Source organism: Arvicola amphibius, chromosome 17 (assembly GCF_903992535.2).
Source record: "Arvicola amphibius chromosome 17, mArvAmp1.2, whole genome shotgun sequence".
In the NCBI taxonomy this organism is placed as follows: Eukaryota; Metazoa; Chordata; class Mammalia; order Rodentia; family Cricetidae; genus Arvicola; species Arvicola amphibius.
In genome coordinates this window covers 7959037-7972008 of record NC_052063.2, presented here as the reverse complement: position 1 = coordinate 7972008, position 12972 = coordinate 7959037, and positions in this window count along the sequence as shown.

The window sequence follows — 12972 nt, the reverse complement described above, 5'->3', positions numbered from 1 at the left end:
TCCCTTGTGTGACCCTGAAAAGGATCGTCACTGGATATAGTGCCCGTTAGAAATTCCAGGAATATCATATTGGAAGAACATAATGGCATCTACAGAGAGCAGTTTTCTTTGAGTAAGTTAACAGTCGCAGGTTCCAGGAGTTCCGTTACGGACTTCACTTTGGAGATGCCGCCATTCCTTCTAACATGCTGGGCACTTCAAATGTATAGCCACACCCCAAATAATACGCATACAGTTGTAGGTGAGCCAGACCCCACTGTGGCCAAGCTTGAGTGGGGCTGATCGCTTCTTTGGTTGGTACGTACGAAAAGTGAGCTAAGGGTCATGAAGGAACGATGACAAAAATGTCAGGCAACTGAGGCCAAGGGTCTAGAAGCATCTGTTCTCTGACCTTCACTACTCACCCCATCAAGGCTGCTTTTCTCTCTCCACAGAACCTGTGCAGTCCATGCCTTCCCCTCCCCTTTTCCTGTTTCTGGTTGAAGAATTCTGTCTTAAACAAAATATTGTAAGGGTAGAAAAATCACCCTTTGGGTCAAAGAATAAGATCTTTGGCTTCGAGGAAGGTAGAATCTTTCAGTTGGGCTGGATGTAGTCATCTAGATAAAAGACCACCTCTATGTAAGTAGACTCTCTTTAAACGAAGCTAAAGGGATGGGTGGAATAATCAGTCCTTTAATGAGATACTGTACTTTTCCTTCTCACAGCTTAACGGGACTGCCGTCATTCAGCTTCGGAAGTCTGCCCACGTGCTGAATCACTCAGAAGAATGTACTTTCTCATTTTTTTTTCTTTCTACCCTTTTCTAATTATTCTTTCCTTAATGCCTTGGTTTTTCAACATCGTGGGCTTCTTTGTTCTTTGTCCACCGCCCCCTTCTCTACCATGTGGCTGCTCGTCTGCCATTAGTCCCGCCTCCACGCCAGCTTCTTACCTTTCTCCTCCACTCTCCTCTCCAGGCACCTTTTGAGGTGTGAAGCTCCCCTGACCTTTTAAACTCTAATAAGATTGTCCTTGAGTCTCCATTTGAGTCCACTCTTAAGCTCTTTTATTAATGAGACTAAGAGTCCTAAGAGGGAATCTCAATTTTTCTCGAGTTAACTGAGGACCCCAAGGACCCCCGCCCTTAATTCCAGTGACAGGATTGCAATATTACTTCATATTCTTCCAGAGGCAACTGAACCACCAAGAAATGTGTGATTCTTATGACGCACCAGTTTCTACCCCTCTTCCAGTATAGGGGAGAACAGAAAGCAGAAACCAGCTCTAAATCCTTCCAAGGCTGGGAGGAGAAAGAAAGTGTGCAATTTTCATGAAAAGGGGGCCACTTTGTACATCTGCTTGCGATTTAATTTCAAAAAGTCATTGTACTTTAGCTCTTAGCAGAAATAAGCTTGGGAGGTAGCCAGGACAATTGTGTTTCAAAAGGAGGCCATGGGGTAGGAGTGGGGTTTTCGGCTACCTTGGGAGTTTTTCTCTCTGCAATCTTTTCCGGAGCCGAGCATAGACTTTTCAGACATTGCAGTACAAGCAGCTCTTCTGAGGTGGCCCTTCACAGCCTCCTTGAAGGAGCACATCTAGTCCTTCCTTAAAACGTGAAGTGCATTTGAAGGAGGGCGGGGCTGGTGGGGTTTTGCTTGAATGAATTTTTTTTAAAGGAAAATAAACTAATGGGTGATATTATTTATTTATTTTTAATGAAGGACGTGGAAGGCGGTTTTCGTAAGTAGTGTGGAGAGCTCATTAATGCATCCTGCATTCTGGGTTGGGGCTAAGATGTCCCAGCTGCTGGCTCCAGTTCTTCTCTGCTGTTTTGTTGTGGGAGGAAACAGAAAGAAAGCACCCATTTTGCTTCTTCTGACTTCATCCTCTCATTCCTATTCTAACGTCCAAACAAGCAGCGCAAGGTCCTTTCTGCTGAGTTAAGACTTTTGACAATTTGGGGGGAAGCAAAGCCTTTTTACCTTCTGCCCAATCTGGATGACATGAAAATCAGCCTTTGTAGACTCGTTCAGGTAATGGTTCGGGTTATCACTGAAATAAGAATTACCAAAGACACGCAGGAAATGCTGGTACTTCTCATATATGCAAATGTGGCCTTTCTTCAGCCTAATGTGAATAGCCTTGCTTGGGCGACAACAGGAGACACAATTACAATGCAGTCACAGTTCCAAAAATTCACTCTTTTTTTTTCCCAACTAATATGGCAGTCTTTAAGAGAAACAGAGAGAGACAGAGACACAGAGGCAGAAACAGAGAGAGAAAAAGCCAGAAAAGAAAGGAAGGAAAAAAAAAAAGGAGGTATGTCGCTTGGGTTTCAGATACCAACACAAAAAGTACCGATTTTGTCTGGGTTTTATTTTATTTTAAAAAGTCTGCTATGGTGCAAGTCTTGTCAGAACGAAGTAGCAATAAAGAAGTTTTATGCCTGCATTGCCTTCATTATGGCTGGGTTTAACAGTAATGGAACATGGGTCAGCCAATGTGGGGAGTGACAGTGGGTGTTATTCTCCACCGAAGAATGCGTAAAATAGCCGTGTTTATTGCCTATCATTTTTCAATGATTTTATGCCATCATCTGGGAGATGGGAGAGATGACACCGTGGCAGGCAGGCATGTAAATAAATTAAGCATTAAGAACCAGCAAGTTGTAATCATCGTTCTTTGAGAATGCACTAAATAGTTGCCATCAGAGAAATGGACGAGAAATTGCATTCAAATTGCAGTGCTGGTCGGTGATGCTCACCAGCAAAAGAAGACTGGGGTGAGAGAGGACGTCTGAGGGGAGAAGGATGCCTTTTGAGTGTGCTGGAAGCTACAGAATCACACTAGGCGAATGATGTATGGGTCACTTTGCCTTCCTAAGTGAAAGTATCAAATATTGATGAGCACACAACATAAATGAAGTCTCTGCCGATATATTACCGTTTCCTTCATGAAAACCTTCAAGGCTGCTTCATGGCAAATGCAAAACCCTTGTATCGTAATGTCTCTCTCATAATGGCTGATTTAATTATTGAGGAGATCCTTTTAAATATTGAGATTAATTGGGATGCCAGGCATGGCGGCACACTGTGGCAAGTCCAACACTCAAGAAGCTAAGGCAGGAGGATCAGGAGTCTGAGCCCAGCGTGGGCTACACAGGGAGCTCCAGGTCAGCCTGGGCAACACGGTGAGACTGGCTCAAACTACAAAGACACAAACAAAAGATTTGCTGGGAATAAAGGTGTTAAAGAGGTGGCTTTGGTTTGTTGTTTTGTTTCAAATGTGGGTTCCTCATGCCTGTCCCTCTTCTTTTAGGAAGATAATGGAGACTCTGCAGCAAAGTGCTTATCTCGGGTTTATTCAATTAATGTTTGGCTGTCAATGCTGGAGGGTTTTTTTTTTAAAATATACATTCCACACTTTTCCAGATTTTCAATTTAGTGGGAGCAAATGTGACTTTCCTGGAAATGTCCTTTAGAGAATAAAACTTTTTATTTCTTAAATCGCATAAAGTATAAGAACTACTTTATTTATGGGTCATTTCAATGCAGAGTTGACAATCAGAGCTTCATTTCTCACCAGACTCTGATTCAATGGGTCTTGCCATTTACCAGCTGGGAACCTATAGAGTAAATTTCTTTACTTATTGAGGCTTTTTTTTTTGGCATTTCACAAATAAGACAGAAATATTCTTGTATCTTGTAAACCCTTGAACAAGGTAGCGCATACAATATTTGCACAATTAACAACTAGGAGACCTGCTGGTGTCACAGCCTATACAGCCATGCAGTTGTTCCTGGCACAGTACAGACTGGCACCCAGCCCATGTTGACTGAGCTTCTGCTGTATGCCAGGTACTCTAATAAATGTTTCGTGTATGTCAGCTCGTTCATTTCCGACAAGAATGGATCTCACATAATCGTGTTTTTGCAGTGAGACCAAATGAAGCTCGAGGAATGAGTAACCCGCTCATAGGCTACCCCCTACTCCCTGCCAAGCTGGAATTTGGATCCAACTCTCTTCTAACACTCTCTCCATCGAATGTGACCTCAACCACATACACCAGCCAAGGGAGGAGGTCTGAACTGAACCTATGAAACGAAAGCCTTGTCTATGACTACATTGTTATAATTTTCTCAATAGTTTGCTTATAATTCTTTAGACCTGTCCTAGCTATGTAATACAAAAGTTCAAGATAAACTGGCTTGACACAGAGGTGTATTTAGAGACCAAAACAATACAGTAGCTCCTGCCTGTGTTTCGTCTCACACCTAACTTAGGGTTCCATCATAGTCAAATTCTCTTTCCCCTCCTATTGGTCAAATAGAATTGGTAGCTTTCTCCTACAAGTAACTTCACAATAGAACCAAGGGTCTTGTCTTTCCAAAGGAAATCCTCAAACTAAGTCTTATTCAGTGATTTGGGTCATTTGTTCAGCCCTGAGCCAATCACTCTTACACAGAGGAATTAGCCAGAATTGGGCTCATATTCAAACCTGGAAGTGGGGGTAGAGTCAGTTGGTTCACACAGTGTAGGCAGAAGATTGCAAACGGTTTCCCAAGGAAGATAACTGGAACCAAAGAATTGTTCCTCTGTGGAGAGAAATCACATAAAAAGCAAAATAACCCAAACCTCTAAGAGCGAAGTCATTTGTAGCAGATTTAAACCAATCAAGTGTCCTTAAGAATCATGGCTTTGGTGCCCACAGACTGGACGAATCCTTGTCCTTCACTTTTCATTCTGGGATTTTGAGCACGACATGCTGTCTCTTTATACCTCATTTTCCTTATCTATAAAACAGCAGGACTCATGGAATTCAGAGGATGAATAAGTGTGGTCAGGAGTTTAGACATAGTGATGGAAAGTATTTGACACAAAGCAGCTTTATGACTCCTTAAATATTACAGCCTCAGTTTCTCTCAAAGTAACACGGCCTTGGTTTTCCTTGGTGAGTGCCCAGCATAAGAGTGAGATCAGGCCAAGTACACTAAAGAAATATCACACACTATTTGCAACACACTGAAGAAACAGAAGGCCTTTAGAACTCTACTGATGGGCTGGCGTTGCTTGTGAGCTTACCAGAATCAATGTCTTTGTCAATATGTATCTGACGTTGTTGTTGTTTGATTGCTTGACCTTTGCTCACCAGGCTGTTCAAGCTCACTTTCTAGTACACCAGGGAGTGCCTGGCTTTCACACAAATGTGACTGAGGTGAGAAGTAAATCATATTGCCCATTTGTTTAAGCCTTTGTGTTGTTCACTCAGAATGACTGAAAGGGTATTGCTATGATATAAGACCCCGTTTAGCCGGGCGGTGGTGGCGCTCGCCTTTAATCCCAGCACTCGGGAGGCAGAGGCAGGCGGATCTCTGTGAGTTCAAGACCAGCCTGGTCTACAAGAGCTAGTTCCAGGACAGGCTCTAGAAACTACAGGGAAACCCTGTCTTGAAAAAACCAAAAAAAAAAAAAAAAAAAAGACCCCGTTTAATCTTTCCCTACAAGTTTCTATGCCATTGCTTCTTGTCCTCTGTCCCCCTTTGATGCCATTTCCTACTTACTCCTTCTGCAGCATGAACAAGCTAGGTATATTAGTGTCATGGGGCCTTTGTGTATACCATTACCTTTGCCTCGTTTATCTCCCTACAACAACCGAGTACCTGGACAAAGGCCACCCAATGCACATCTCTGCTATTGCTCTCAACCTGCTGTGTCCTGCCCCAGTCTTTAAAAGGCGCTCATCTTCACTTAGCATATTTTCAAGTATAATCTCTATCCTTACCTAAAATAAAAGATTTTTTTCAGTATTTTCGCTTATGGTCATAGCCTCCCTTACCAAAGGAGCTGGCCGTAGTACTGTTCAATAGATAACGTTTTAGAATGAGGAATAAAAGATGCACAGTACCTAATGCCAAAATCTCTAGAATCACTATTTAAGAAGGTGCTGGTGTAAAAAACATCATTAGCAAGTTCATCAATGAGATTTTTTTGTTGAATATTATCAAACACTAGTGGATCTGCATCCCCTACTACACATTTGCCCAGCTGATATGAAAACTTATACGAATACTTGCCAGGAACAGTTATACCAAGTTTATTCCTATTCCCCCATTCTTCAAGAGACTAGAATGCCAGCCGATAGCCAGACGAAAGATCCACTTTGTCATAACCAAACAAGAGAATATTACTTAGTGATGAGATGAGCTACTTAGCCATGAAAAGAATCTGCCACATTAGTTTCATGCACATTGTTAAGCGAAAGAAGCCAACTCGAGAAAATTATACACTGCGTGGTTCTCACTATTTGACATTTTGAAATGAGAAATTGCTTTGAAGGAAGAAAGACAGTGCTTGGCAGGGATTTGGAGGATAAGGAAGAGAAGGTTGTATAGATGATGCACAGTGGACTATTAAAGGTATAATATTACATGTGGTACCATAGTTCCATATATGACATTATGCATTTACCAAAACCAACTAAATTTCACAGCCCAAAGAGTGATTTTTTTAACATACACAGACTGGGATAAATTGTTTAGCATGTCTGAGAGATCTGGGGTGGAGTGTATGATGCAATAAACAATCTAACCATATCCCAAATGTAGGAAATAGCCACAATGAAGGGCACGGGGTTAGAGGAGGCACTTGCCCAAGTGTGTCTGAAATGAGTCAAATCGATAAAATCAGAGGCAAAAGAAATAACACAAAAGTGTATATTATAGCTGATAAAGTTGGATCCCATGGGGAGGCAGGCTCAAATTTCTGGTGCTGTTACCCACGTGTGCTGAAATTGAGCAGTTAAGTAAATGGGTGGCAGACGGCGGGAGCCAGGTTTCCGGCTCTCGGGGTGGGAGTTTACATGAAAGCAGGTGGGGGAGGTTAGGGTGATGGATGGCGCCATAGCCTAGGATAGAAGGCATCGGGAGGGACTCAAGTTTAGTTTTACACATACACGCAAAGTTACACATGGAAAAACCTATGGGTATGGGAGTGTCTGTAACACTGGTAAATTAAAACACTCATCCGCATCCTTGTTCTTCAGTGGAAAGGCTGAGAGGCAATGACACTACCACAGAATAAGCACACAGCTCTCAGATCTTGGTTTTGAGACTCATCCTCTAGTAAAAGGAACCAGGACACTGTCCTAATCCTTTTTTTTTTTTGATAAAATAACAATTTGCGAAGAATAACTCATAAATAGCAGAAATATGTTCCTTATGGTTCTGGAGGCTGGGAAGTTCAAGATCACCTGCCAGCATGGGAGACACCCGCAGAGAGTTGCTCTCTGTTTCCATGGTGCTACCTTGTTGCTGTGTCCTCACGTGGCAGGAGGAGGAATGGCAGGAGGCTTTTCCCATCATGCTCCAGCCTTTCTAAATGGTGGGAAATCCTATTGGAGAGAATGGAACGTTCATGATGTCACCATCTCCTGTGCATGTGCATGGGTGCATGCAGTGAGGACGTCTGCACTTGGGGATGCTGTGCCAAAGCAGTGAGAATGGTGTCATGGTGGTGCAGGTCTCTGGATATGGTGTGGTAACCATAGAATTGTCCCTGTGGCTTCAGTCTAATCATGGGGCTCACAGCCAAGGACTACTAGAGGATATGTCATGATCAAGCGACTTTTGTATCTTGGAAAGAATTTAGCAATAAGAAAGAAACATTAGAGAAAAACAAAACCAACCAACCAAACAAACAAAAAACCATGAAAATTAGTCCAGACTCCAGGTAATAATGAGCCAATATTGGCTCATCAGTCATAACAATATCATTTGCTGATGCTAAGGAAAACTGAGTTTATAGCATATGGATTCGGAGTCTATCTCTATACAATATTCACATTTTTCTGTAAACCTAAAAATAAAGATTAACTATGTAAGAAAAAATTGTGGAAGACTGAATCTCTGTCTAGCGATCTAATCAAATAAATGTGTAGGGAACAAAAATAACAGGGGCAGGCAAGGCTCAGACGTGAAGTTGGACTAATTAATGGCTCTAACTACCTCCCCAAATTCGTTTATCCAGGCCCATATTGAGTACATGCCTGCCATTTACTGGGTCGTTTCACAGGAAACAAGGACAGAATGGTGGACCTAGTCCCTGCTCCCTAAGAATCAGATGGGTAGAGAAGAGAAGCATTGCTAAAGGAACTGTATGAAGAAATGTAGAATTCCTTGGGTGGCCGATGGTTTGAAGGCGAGGAGTACACTCCAAGCATACACAGGGGGAGAGCTCTTTAGTCCATCGGGGGAAGCTAACAAAGGCATGCCTGAGGGAGTCAAAACCACAGCGTTGACACTACAGCCCCCGTGAGAGGGTAGAGGGCCCAGAGCAGACGACACTCGTGCCATCTCGGCTTCATTTTGTCTGGTGTCAGCCTGTCCAGATCGGCTATTTTTTCAAACAGCTTCCATTCTACAAAGGTTTTGATCACTGTCATCTTGTAGGCAGTGGCTTCTCCCTTGAAGAGTGGGAAGAAGTGAGATCGAGCCGGATCTGGAGACTTCCTCGCGGGGTGGCTTCCCGATAAGTCATTCTCCATGTGCAATGAGTCAGAGATGCATTGTTTGGGGATTTTACAATTTAATTTCCGAAGTTTCCCCCCAGTCTTTTCTATCGTTAATGATTTCTCTTTGGATATAAATAAGAATATTTGCTTGTTTCTTGAGAAAGAAAAAGAATTATCCCGTGGCTGCATTCTTCACATTCGGTGACTGTGACGAATGTCTCCTTGAATCCTTCAGGCATTGTTAAGAATAAAGGGCTTTTAACCTCTTCCTTTTGCTCATTATGTAAATTCTATTTTTCAGCTTTTTTCTGCCCCCTCCTATCCCAACGTTCACTCCTCTCCCCTTTATTTTTGTGAATATTTTTTTCTTTTGTCTCCTCCCCAAGACAGATATTATTGTTCATACTCATTTGGGGTTGCAGGAGAATATATTAAGCCCATTCATTCACCTTTATATCTATTTTGAATATGGTAAAGGACAAGGAAATAAAAGGAGCGGCTGGGTCTCCTACATAATGGTTGGGAGCTTCCGGGAAAGGCAGAGACTTTTCTAAGCATTAAGTGGTAAGCCGGTTGCATTGTGAGAGATAGCCGAGGAGGCAGAATTCTAATCTTTTCTGAGTAACAACAGCTCGAGTAAATTAATTATAGCTTTGGAAATCAACACACTCCCCCAACACTTAGGCACAATTTTCCTACAGACACAATGAGATGCTAGCATAGAAATAAAATAATCCCCATGGCCGCCGCTGACCTTTGCCCTCATTTCCATTCTCATTTTATGTTTTATGCAGGAGTAACTAAGCAGGTGAATGTCAAAGAACGGGCTGTGATTATTTTTAGTTTAAACAACAGTGCCTGCCCAAGATAAATGCCTGTATGAGCCGCTCATCTTTCTTGCTTGGTGCCATTGTCCCTGCACTGCCCCACAAATGGCTCCTGAATGTATAAGTTACATCATCACATTAAACAGGGATGGGCAGACTTCAAAGGTTCAGAGCCAAGATGCACCTGGACGTTCAGAGTCAGACTTGAAAGTGGGCTCACATTAAGTGATCCGTGAAGCCGTTGTGGAGACAGCTAATGCTGTTGTCAGATTTCTCTGAATAGTTTTTATATGAGACAAATTGAATGCAGGACTTCAAGGCTTCAACATTATTCCCTCTAAACTGGTGCTGTGAAGGAGGAAAGCGCTTGAAAATTTTTTTACCAACATTGAATATTAAAAAGGGTACTTGTATGTATCCGTCCTCGTGGCCAATTGTGTAACACGCTGCGTCCATATAGTCATTAAATAGGAAAATATGTGTAAGTCTTAGCTTGGGGTCCACTAAAACAATGCTGTTTATCAATTGCTGCTTTTATTTGTTGGATATGGCATCAGTTATTCATTCAGCAAACATGTGTTGGGCTTCCAAGACACTGGGGCTTCCAAGACACTGGGTTTTTTGTAAGTACCTCTTCCTTCATGATCTCAATAAGGAATTTATCTACATTTATATGAAACCCCCATCTATAGTGTTTAATAGCAAATGCATCACCCTGGTAAGATGACATTTCTATTTTAAAGCAAAATGTAAATGAGTGGATGTTGGTAACCACTTTCATGATAACAAAATAGAGGTGCATTTTTGAATAGTCTTTGGGGCATATTGTCTTAGAGATGCTTGTGAAATATCACTGTCCTGCCCCTTTTCTTCTAGGGATATGAGTTCCTGCTCAGGCACTTTTGTAGTGCACAACCATGTAAGCAAACAATAGACCCTAAACACTTGTGTAAGCAAAGGAGTGGGGCTAGCACTAGAAATGGCATCACTAATGATAACTGAGTTATCATTCCTGGAAAGTAGATGACCCTGAAAACCTGAGTCATCCTGTAGGCCAAGTGGTAATGTCCCCCTAGGTAACATGGACCAGAATCTTATCTGTGTTGCTTACTTAATAAGAAGCTTGGGAATTAGTTAAACCCCAAATTCAGATTTCCCATCTACAAACAGTTGTAAGACAAAATATTATCTACTCTGCATACATAATCAGGCCTTTGTTGGTTGTGTTAAGAACGCGATTTTCCTTTATTTGTACAATCTCAGGAAAATCATTTGGGATTTTTCTGGGTTCCCATTTCTTCATGTCATTTCTATATTAAGGTTTACTTAGGAAAGCACCAAGATTTCTAGTCCTCAGGCTACAGAACTATACATAAAGAAATGCTAGTTAGGACATTTTAAAAAATGTAAACCTGATTACCCTATGGCTGGGATTTTTTTTGTTAATTTGGTTAATACTCTAAACTCTGGCCACAGAAGGCACATTCTAATGTTTTCAATGGATGTCTGAAACCTTGGACTGTACTGAATACTATGTACAAGCCCTGAAGATATAGTGGAATCAATCTGATATCTGAGACAACTACTACCATGAGGGTAGGATATACCATATGAATATGCTAAAAAAAAGAACATGTTGGATTATGAAAAAGGATAGTGTAATATTTCATTATGCTACTCAGACCAGTATAACATTTAAAGCAAATTGTTTTCTATAATTTTCCACTTACTAGTGCTAGACAATCTGTGTTGCCTATGGGAGGGGAAATTCCAGAAATCAATACATGGAGAAGAGGGGAATATAATGTGACTGGGTTTAATGCCACCACTTTTAAGAACCATCTTTATTCAAGAAAGGAAATCAGAGGCTCTGGTCATCCACCACATAGGCTATGTAACTAGCAGGGATTTTTCCCCAGTAAAGGCCATTGCTGAGAACTTGCTTTCTTCTTGATTACACTTGCTGACCTTTCCTGCCCCAAGCACCAGAGGGGAGAGAGAAGGATGCTTCATCTTCTGATCTGCATGTAGGGTCTGAGGGCACAGGTCTGGAAGGAATAAACTCACAGCTTCCAGCAGTCAAGAGTGCAGCAGCGTCCATTCTCACCAATTTCAAGGAGAAGGCATCAAAGCCATGCTCCCTTCTTGCCACTGTTCTCCTTGGGGAACGAATGAGGTGCTGTCAAGGAAACCGGGATTTTCTGAAGGGTCTTATGAGGGCTCCTGGAAGTAGCCGTATCTTCTTCTTCCCTTGAAGTGATGATGAACCACTTTTTGGGTTTGGTCTGTGCCAGTGGCATGGTGCTCTGCTTTGCCCGTGTTGTCTTGTTTAATCCCCACAACAACTACACAAGACAAATCTCATGCTGATGGCCTGCACTTGGGAGCTTGCAAAACGAAAATAATTGCAAAATTAGTGAAATGAGGAGCTGATGTCTGTTGCTTTCCAAGAGCCACGATTGCCAAGAATTCGTAATTGTTTTGTCTAAGAAATGCTTAATAATTAGTAAGAACCCCCAAAACATTCGTATACTTCATAGCTATATTTACTGTACTAAAAATCTAAAACTGGAAATATCGATAACACAAAATCATAGAGAAAAGCATTCTATTGGTCACTGGGTGGTACCAACACTTGTTATTTAGCCTCCAGAAACTTCCATGGCACTCTCAAGAGAGCATGGCGGTAAAAGAGGCAATAACATTTTGGTATAACTATGAAAATATTTTGACCTTGTGTACCCTCTAGAAGAGCTTTGGGTTTAAATGGAAACCCCTAAGCCACACTCAGAGAATGGTTATTGCGAGCTTCCTCCCTGTACTGCATGCTATGGCCTTGTATGTCTAACGTAATATTCAAACTGAAAGAAATATCTACAGATTAGAAAGAGAATTTATAATCTTCAAATACTTCATTTGCATAGCCAGAAATGCACCCCCTTGGCTCTTTTGAATGTGATTAGAGTCTTCATTTTTCTTTCTTCAAACAGTAATCTGAATAGTGTTTAAATAGCATTTAAGGCTATTGTTATCATCGCTGTGTTCGTCAACTTTTCATCATTATAATGAAATACCTGAGCTGATTGTAAAGAGAAAGGGTTAAAGGTTCTGGTCTGTGTGATTCGTGCCTTTGTGGATCTTGAGCCTTGTAGGAGGAGCTGTTTGTTCATTCTGGCTGCCCAGAACTGAAATAATCACACAGAAATTATATTAATTAAAACACTGCTTGGCCCATTAGCTCTAGCTTCTTATTGGATAACTCTTATATTAATTTAACCCATTTTTATTAATCTGTATTATCACCACATGGCAGTGGCTTACCGGCAGAGATTCAGCATGTCTGACTCTGGAGGCTCCATAGTGTCTCTGACTCTGCTTTCTTCCTCCCAGCATTCAGTTCTGTCTTCCCCGGCTACCTAAGTTCTGCCCTATCAACAGGCCAAGGGAGTTTCTTTATTCATTAATGGCAATCACAGCACACAGAGGGGACTCCTACATCAGAGTCTCTGGTAAAGCATCCTATTATGGAGTTATGCATAGCTAAACAAAACTACTCCATGCCTGGGAAGCAAAAAACATAGCTAAGCAAAACTATTCCATGCCTGGGAAGCAAAGCAAACAAACAAAAACAAAAACAAGTACAGCTGACCCCAG